General features: G+C 37.7%; 1 long non-coding RNA gene across 5 annotated transcripts; it reads left to right on the top strand.

Moving 5' to 3' along the window:
• The first annotated feature begins 212 nt into the window (after positions 1-212).
• Positions 213-5,330, top strand: LOC124295138. Of its 5 annotated transcripts, none has more exons than XR_006905057.1 (5): positions 219-245; positions 3,638-3,743; positions 4,099-4,174; positions 4,258-4,323; positions 4,677-5,330. It is a non-coding gene; the product is annotated as an uncharacterized LOC124295138 (long non-coding RNA). The 5 variants fall into 5 exon arrangements; XR_006905058.1 differs by lacking the exon at positions 219-245 and adding an exon at positions 3,348-3,406; XR_006905059.1 differs by lacking the exon at positions 3,638-3,743 and having other exon boundaries at positions 213-245.
• Positions 5,331-7,950: the final 2,620 nt, after the last annotated feature.

Here is a 7,950-nt window from a genome sequence, read left to right as displayed (position 1 = left end):
CGCGCAAGCACAAATTCAGTAGGTATGAATGAGCTTATACAATTTGTTATAATATTAATTAATTAACTATTCAATTACTCGATTATATTAATCCTTACACAATATTTTCTATGTGTTCTTATACTGAAAATATTTATTACTATTCAAGGTAAAAGGTGAGGTAGTTATCGGTGGTTGTTCGAGGTGGTTGAAGGTGGTCGGAGGTGGACGAGGAGGAGGACGAGGAGGACGAGGATTTGTGCTCGGTGAGTAAAACACTTTTATAATATTTGATGGCAATTGTAATTACATTTCATCTGAAATATTACAAACTTGTCACGTTTACAATAAATTATTTCAATTCATTTTTCGTGCAAGCACATATTCAGTAGCTATGAATAATTTTATACAATTTATTATATTATTAATTAATTAATTAATATTCTTATAATATTTAATGGCAATTGTAATTATGTGATATCTAAAATCTTTCGAACTTGTCATATTTATAATAAATTATATCAATTCATTTTCCGAGTAAACATAAATTCGGTAGCTATAAATGCGCTGATGAAATTTATTGTATTATTGCTTAATTGATTCAGTATAAAAATCCTGACATAATATTTTTGATGTGTTCTCATACTGAAAATATTTATTACTATTCCAGGTATGACCCGAGGTGGTTGGCGGTGGTTGAAGGTGGTCGGAGGTGGACAAGCACGGGGACGTGGAAGACGAGGAGAACAAGGTGGACGAGGAGGACGAGGATTTGTGCTCGGTGAGTTTAACATTTTTATAATATTCGATGGCAATTGTAATTATATTATATCTAAAATTTTTCGAACTTGTCATGTTCACAATAAATTATTTCAATTAATTTTTCGCGCGAGCACAAATTCAGTATTTATCGATGCGCTCATGATATTTCTATAATTTTTGATAATTTTATCATAATCTTGTTGATAGAATGTGTCAGTGAAAAAATCATATTAGTACGTACACAACATTCTTAAAGTGTTCTAATTTTTGTTTGTTCCAACACGCTAGTGAAATTTCTGTGATGTTTCATAATTTTTTCATAATCCTCGTAGAATGTGTCAATAAAAAAATTATGTCACTCCTTCAACAATATTTTTCTTGTGTTCTGATACTGAAATTATTGATCAGTATTGGACGTATGACCAGAGGTGGTTAGCGGTGGTCGTTGGAGGTTGTTGGCAGTAGTTGCGGTGATGAAGGTGCACAAGGAAAAGCACGACGATTACGAGGACTTGTGCACTGTGAGTATAACATTTGTATGATATTTGATGGAGTAGGAGTAGGAGTAGGATCAGGAGTGGGAGATGGAGTAGGATCAGGAGTAGAATCAGAAGTAGGAGTGAGAGTAGAAGTGAGAAAAGGAGTAGTAGGAGTTAAAGTGGAAGTAAGAGTAGCAATAGTAGGAGATGGAGTAAGAAATAGGAGTAGGAGATGGTGTAGGAATCGGAATAGTAGTAGGAAAAAGGAGTAGGAGTAGAGGTAGAATCAGAAGCAGGTGGAGAAGTACGAGTGAGAGAAAAATGAGAAGTAGGATCGTGAGTAACTCGTACTTGAGAGTAGGGTAGGGTAGGGTAGGGTAGAGTAGGTGATGAAGGTGCACGAGGAAAAGGACGACGATGACAAGGACTTGTGCACTGCGAGTATAACATTTTTATGATGTTTGATGGAATAGAAATAGGATCAGGAGTAGAATCAGAAGTAGGAGTAGGGAGTAGGAGTGGGAGAAGGAGTAGTAGGAGTTATGGTAGAAGTAAGAGTAGCAGTAGTAGGAGATAGAGTAGGAATAGGAGCTGGAAGTAGCAGAGGAGATGGAGTAGATATAGGAGTTAAAATTAAAAGTAGGAGATGGAGTAGGCATAGGAATAGAAGTAGGAAGTAGGAGTAGCAGTGAAGGTAGGATCAGGAGTAGCATTGTGAGTAGAGTAGGAGTAGAAGTAGGATCTGGAGTCATAGTAGGAGTGTGAATAAAAGGGTAGGAGCGTTAAAGGGTGGAAGGGTGGGATGAGGTGAGGTGCGCTGGGGCGGGGTAGGGTCAGGTCGTGTATTAAATAATAAATCTATATTTAATGACAATTGTAATCATGTGGCATCAAAAATTCGGTAGCTATAAATCCGCTAATGGAATGTATTATATTATTGATTTATTAATTAATTCTTTTGATCCTCATATAATACTTTTAATTTGTTCTCATACTGAAAATGTTCATTACTATTCCAGGTATGACCCGAGGTGGTTATCGGTGGTTGTTGGAGGTGGTTGACGGTGGTTGAAGGTGGTCGGAGGTGGACGAGGAGGAGGAGGAGAAAGACAAGGAGAACAAGGTGGACAAGGAGGACGAGGATTTGTGCTCGGTGAGTTTACCATTTTTATAATATTTAATGGCAATTGCAAATATATTCTGTCTAAAACCTTTCAAACTTGCCATGTTCAGAATAAATTATTTCAATTCATTTTTCACGCGAGCACAAATTCAGTAGCTATCGATGCGTTCATGATATTTCTATAATTTTTTATAATTTTGTCGGAATCTTCTTGGTAGAATATGACAGTGAAAAAATTATACTGCTACTTACACGACATTCTTGACGTGTTCTGATTTTTGCTTGGTCCAATAAGCTAGTGAAATTTCTGTAATGTTTCGTAATGTTTTCACAATCCTCGTAAAATGTGTCAATGAAAAAATTATATCAATCCTTTCACAATATTTTTATTGTGTTCTAATACTGAAATTATTTATTAGTATTCGAGGTACGACCAGATGAAGTTATCGGTGGTCGTTGGAGATGTTTGGCAGTGGTTGCAGGTGATCAAGGTGCACGAGGAACAGGACGACGATGACAAGGATTTGTCCACTGTGAGAATAACATTCCGTGATATTTGATGGAGTAGGAGTAGGATCAGGAGAAGGAGTTAGAGTAGGATCAGGAGTAGGAGGAAAAGTACGAGTGAGAGTAGAATGAGGAGTAGGATCTTGAGTACCGTGTACTCGTGAGAGGTGGGGGGTGGGATGAGGTGGGGTAGGTAAGGCTATGGTGGGCGGTAAGGTAGGGTAGGGTAGGGTGAGTTAGGGTAGGGTTATGTCATGTAGGGTCATGTTTACAATAAATTATTTCGATTCATTTTTGAAGCAAGCACATATTCAGTAGCTATAATTGCGCTAGTGAAATTTATTATATTATCAATTGATTGAATAATTACATTAGTCCTTATATAGTATATTTGGTGTGTTCTTATACTGAAAATATTTATTACTGTTCCAGGTATAATCCGAGGTGGTTATCGGTGGTTCGTGGAGGTGGTTGGCGGTGGTTGGAGGTGGACAAGAAGGAGGACGAGGAAGATGTGAAGAACAAGGTGGACGCGGAGGAGGAGGATTTGTGCTCGGTGAGTAAAACATTTTGATAATATTTATTGGTAATTGCATTAACATTGTATTTGAAATTTTTCAAACTTGTCATGTTTACAATAAATTACTTCAATTCATTTTTCGCGCAAGACCATGTTCAGTAGCTTCAAATGCGCTAATAAAATTTATTACATATTAATTAATTATATTAATCCTTACATGATATTTTTGATGTGTTCTTATACTAAAAATATTTATCACTATTCCAGGTATAACCCAAGGTGGTTAGCAGTGGTCGTTGAAGGTGGTGAGCGGTAGATGGAGGCGGTCGAGCTGGACGAGGAGGAGGACGAGGAAGACGAGGATATGTGCTCGGTGAGTTTAGCATCATTATGATATTTGATGAAGTAGGATCAGGATCGGGAGTAGGAGTAGTATCAGGGAAAGAAGTAGTATCAGGAGTAGAAGTAGGAGTAGGATCAGGAGTAGGTGTAGAAATAGAAGTGGTAGTAGTAATGGAGGCATGGTGCGGGGGGAGGGGAGGGTAGGGTGACAAAGAAGAAAAACCGAATAGAAAATAGTAATAGCCCTTTGCCGCAGCATAGATCCATACAAGATTCCAAGGTAGGCATCTTAGATTTACGAGCAAAGTCTGATTAGTACTTTTTCAATCTTGTTAGACCTATGAGATACGTTTCTAACCAGACAAAAATATATCGATAATTTACAGTATTTGACAACAGTGATACCTTATCACATGGACAGTGGCCCACCTGATAATCAAGCTTTACAAGTCCTCATTAAGAGTAAGTTTTACAACTTCTTGGTAACAGTACCAACAATTACTTAATAACGTCATTCGAAATTAATAATATGTTTTTGTTTTCAGTATTAAAGGCTATTAATGAGGATAGTCCAACGGTGCCCACATTATCAACGGACTACATATTGAAAGGTGGGTTGATTTCTTTCACCTTGTCTTGGATCCGTGCGAGATAAACACTTGTATATTTCACGGTCCCGTTATTATCATGAGGTTGAAGTTCGTAATGTTATTCAGGCGATGAATTTTTAGAAAAACTTGGAATACAACTTCAGGATTGTCTGAAAATAAGTAAACCGTAGTAAACAAAATTGTAATCATATCAAGTTATCAGTAATAAGCAATTGCGGGTAAAATATTAGCTTACTTTTGTAAGTATTTATGAATATAGCCTCCATGAATATTCATTGTTGGTATATAAGGTCTGGCAACGTACCTACCTTCTGTAAGAGATGTTGAAGACTTTTAACATAATTATATTTCAGATCTGTGCCCCACCTAGTGATCCACTAGTACATATCCTCCGACGTGACATCGCTCCGCTACGTATGCAGAAGAAAAGATTTATTAAGATGCAGATTGCTCCTCTCTTCTTGCCATTGTGCTTTCAGCCATTGTTGTGCTGTGTGTTTAAAATTTAGGACAGTATATAAGATAGAATAACATGTACATCTACGAATATAGCACTGCAATCAATCTTATATAAATGAGCTCTCATTGAGATTTCTCTGTATTTATAACTCGACGCGAGAAGGCAAAAATCAATGTAATGCCATCTGTAAGGTAATTGGACTCGTATTTGCACTACGAGAACTCTTTGGGCATTTTGCGGTGAAGTTTGAAAAATTGTTGTAGAAGAAATTAAATAACTATAAAAATGGATAAAAAATATTATCTCTAATAGTAAATGTAGCTAATACAGCTTTAACCGTATATCGATTATGTTAACGATCTATTGTGACAAGATCGGAATTAGATAAGCTCTCTAAATACCCTTTTCTAGTCTATTAACTTATATCATGTATATGTAAATGTATATTTCTTCAGTTTATACAATCACTGCACTAGGATTACCCTTGCCATGTTTTATGGTGCGCTTGTGTAATTTCTATATTATTAATCTTACGCTTTACTCTATTTGCGACAAGTTGCGACTGTTTCTCTTTTCTTGGCAATTATTTATGTACATGCATGTGTATATGTATACTTATGCATGTGTATATGCATATATACACATATTCAGAACTAGATTTTTACAGTAAACACAGAGGTTTTAGTATATTCGCATACGGATTTCTGTGTATAGGTATACTTGAACTAAAATATCCTTATCTCTAATACGGAGTTGTTCGTAATTCGCATTTGTTCTTGTAACCCAATGTCCTACACACGATGGCAAAAATCGAGATCCAACTTAACTGAGTCTCAAAGCCCTGTTGACACAAAAGCAGCTATTTGATAGAAATTATAGTTTATAGTTTACACAGCCCATTGCATGATATTTCATTATAAATACATATGTTTCACTGTATTTAGGAATAATTTATCAAATATACAGAGGTCATGTGCTAATAATAAATGAATTGATTCGACCGCAGTTTGATGTATTCATTAGAGCTTTAACAATAAATCTAAGCTTTGTTACTTCTTTTATTTTATTATTGATAATCAAAAACATTTCCGACTATTCGTGCTGTGGAAGCATGGGGATTAAACCAAATGTAGCAAAAGATTAGAAACAGTGTATGTAGAGTACGGGTATTTTTATAACAATGCAAACACGTGCCGCTAGCTTAGTTTTGATATATCTAGAATACCACGCCTTGCGAATCAGCTTTCCAGACAGAGATGAATGATGAATTTTAAGGATTGCATTATCGTTGTTGAATACTCTATGCCTCATGGGAAACGAAAATCTGTAACGATAAAATTGATGCACCGGATCATCGTCGACTTTAACTTATGAAATGTCCTACCATTTTCGAACAGCTCCTACCTCCCCCTGCCACCTCCGACCATCAATGGCCACTTTCGACCACCCCCTATCACCTTCTGCCAGCGCCGACCACCTCCTACCATTTCCGAACACCTCCAACCATCCTATTTACCTATATTACTAGATTAGCTATGATATGAGAAGAGAAGAATTATTCATTTCGAAATGAGATTCTATTCGACGCGCGCTTGATGTATTCCATAACATTAGTATTTATAATTATTCCAATAACTTTTCATTTGCGCTCTCGATCTTGAATTTTCATAGGCATAGAATCGAAACGCTGTTTTAGCTGGTCGCAAGTGAAATATCTGCGTTGGGTGGAGGAGCAGAATTTATTTTTCGAAAAATATTCGGATGGAAAAAAATTCAGAGTAACGGTAATACATCACGGATGCGCTAATTTTGAACGAGATGAAATGGATGCTTCGTATATGAGACAGTATTTAACGCTGCGTAGTGATTTGAAGACCTAAATAGGTGATAGGGAGAGAAAGAACGAAGCTTCTCAACACTTCGAGTGTATTTTAACACACATTTGAAAGATACGAGCGAAATTTTTCATCATCCAACTGTCGCAGAACGGCAGCGTTATCAGCTGACCCGTTAACCGAAGGATATATCTTCAGTCAACGGCTGACCATCGAAGGGCCTGGCCGCTTGAGTCTGGAATCGGCAGGACAGATGAAGTGTGTATTTCTTGTATGAAATGTGAAAACTAAAATCATTATACATCATATTATATCATCATACATCATACATCATACATCGTACATCATACATCATACATCATCATACCTAGTATTACAGTTCGAAACCAGAGTTTGAATTTTCGGATGTTCGGAAAGTGACGTCACCAATCTAAAATCGGCTAGCCGAGTTCCTCAGTCGGGTAACAACCGCGCAGTAGAGCGGACGGTTGAGAGTCGCGCTCCGCAAATTTCGAGTACCGGGTTCTCAACCTCCCGGATCCCGCGCTTCGGGTCCGCTACGTATTTCGAGTACCGGGTTCTCAACCTCCCGGATCCCGCGCTTCGGGTCCGCTACGCGGTGAAACTCGACTTCCAGGATAAGCGCTCCGTGGTTCCTGGTTCATGTTTACAATGAATTATTTCAATTCGTTTTTCGCGCAACCCCAAATTCGGTAGCTGTCAGTCCGCTAATAGAATTTCTCGACTTCCAGGATGAGCGCTCCGTGGTTCCTGGTTCATGTTTACAATAAATTATTTCAATTCGTTTTTCGCGCAAGCCCTAATTCGGTAGCTGTCAGTCCGCTAATAAAATTTCTCGACTTCCAGGATAAGCGCTCCGTGGTTCCTGGTTCATGTTTACAATAAATTATTTCAATTCGTTTTTCGCGCAGCCCCAAATTCGGTAGCTGTCAGTCCGCTAATAAAATTTCTCGACTTCCAGGATAAGCGCTCCGTGGTTCCTGGTTCATGTTTACAATAAATTATTTCAATTCGTTTTTCGCGCAAGCCCTAATTCGGTAGCTGTCAGTCCGCTAATAAAATTTCTCGACTTCCAGGATAAGCGCTCCGTGGTTCCTGGTTCATGTTTACAATAAATTATTTCAATTCGTTTTTCGCGCAACCCCAAATTCGGTAGCTGTCAGTCCGCTAATAAAATTTCTCGACTTCCAGGATAAGCGCTCCGTGGTTCCTGGTTCATGTTTACAATAAATTATTTCAATTCGTTTTTCGCGCAAGCCCTAATTCGGTAGCTGTCAGTCCGCTTATAAAATTTCTCGACTTCCAGGATAA

Source organism: Neodiprion lecontei, chromosome 6 (genome assembly GCF_021901455.1).
Source record: "Neodiprion lecontei isolate iyNeoLeco1 chromosome 6, iyNeoLeco1.1, whole genome shotgun sequence".
Classification (NCBI taxonomy): Eukaryota; Metazoa; Arthropoda; class Insecta; order Hymenoptera; family Diprionidae; genus Neodiprion; species Neodiprion lecontei.
Note: the sequence above shows the minus strand (reverse complement) of the source record. Positions and strands in the feature narration are given on the sequence as shown.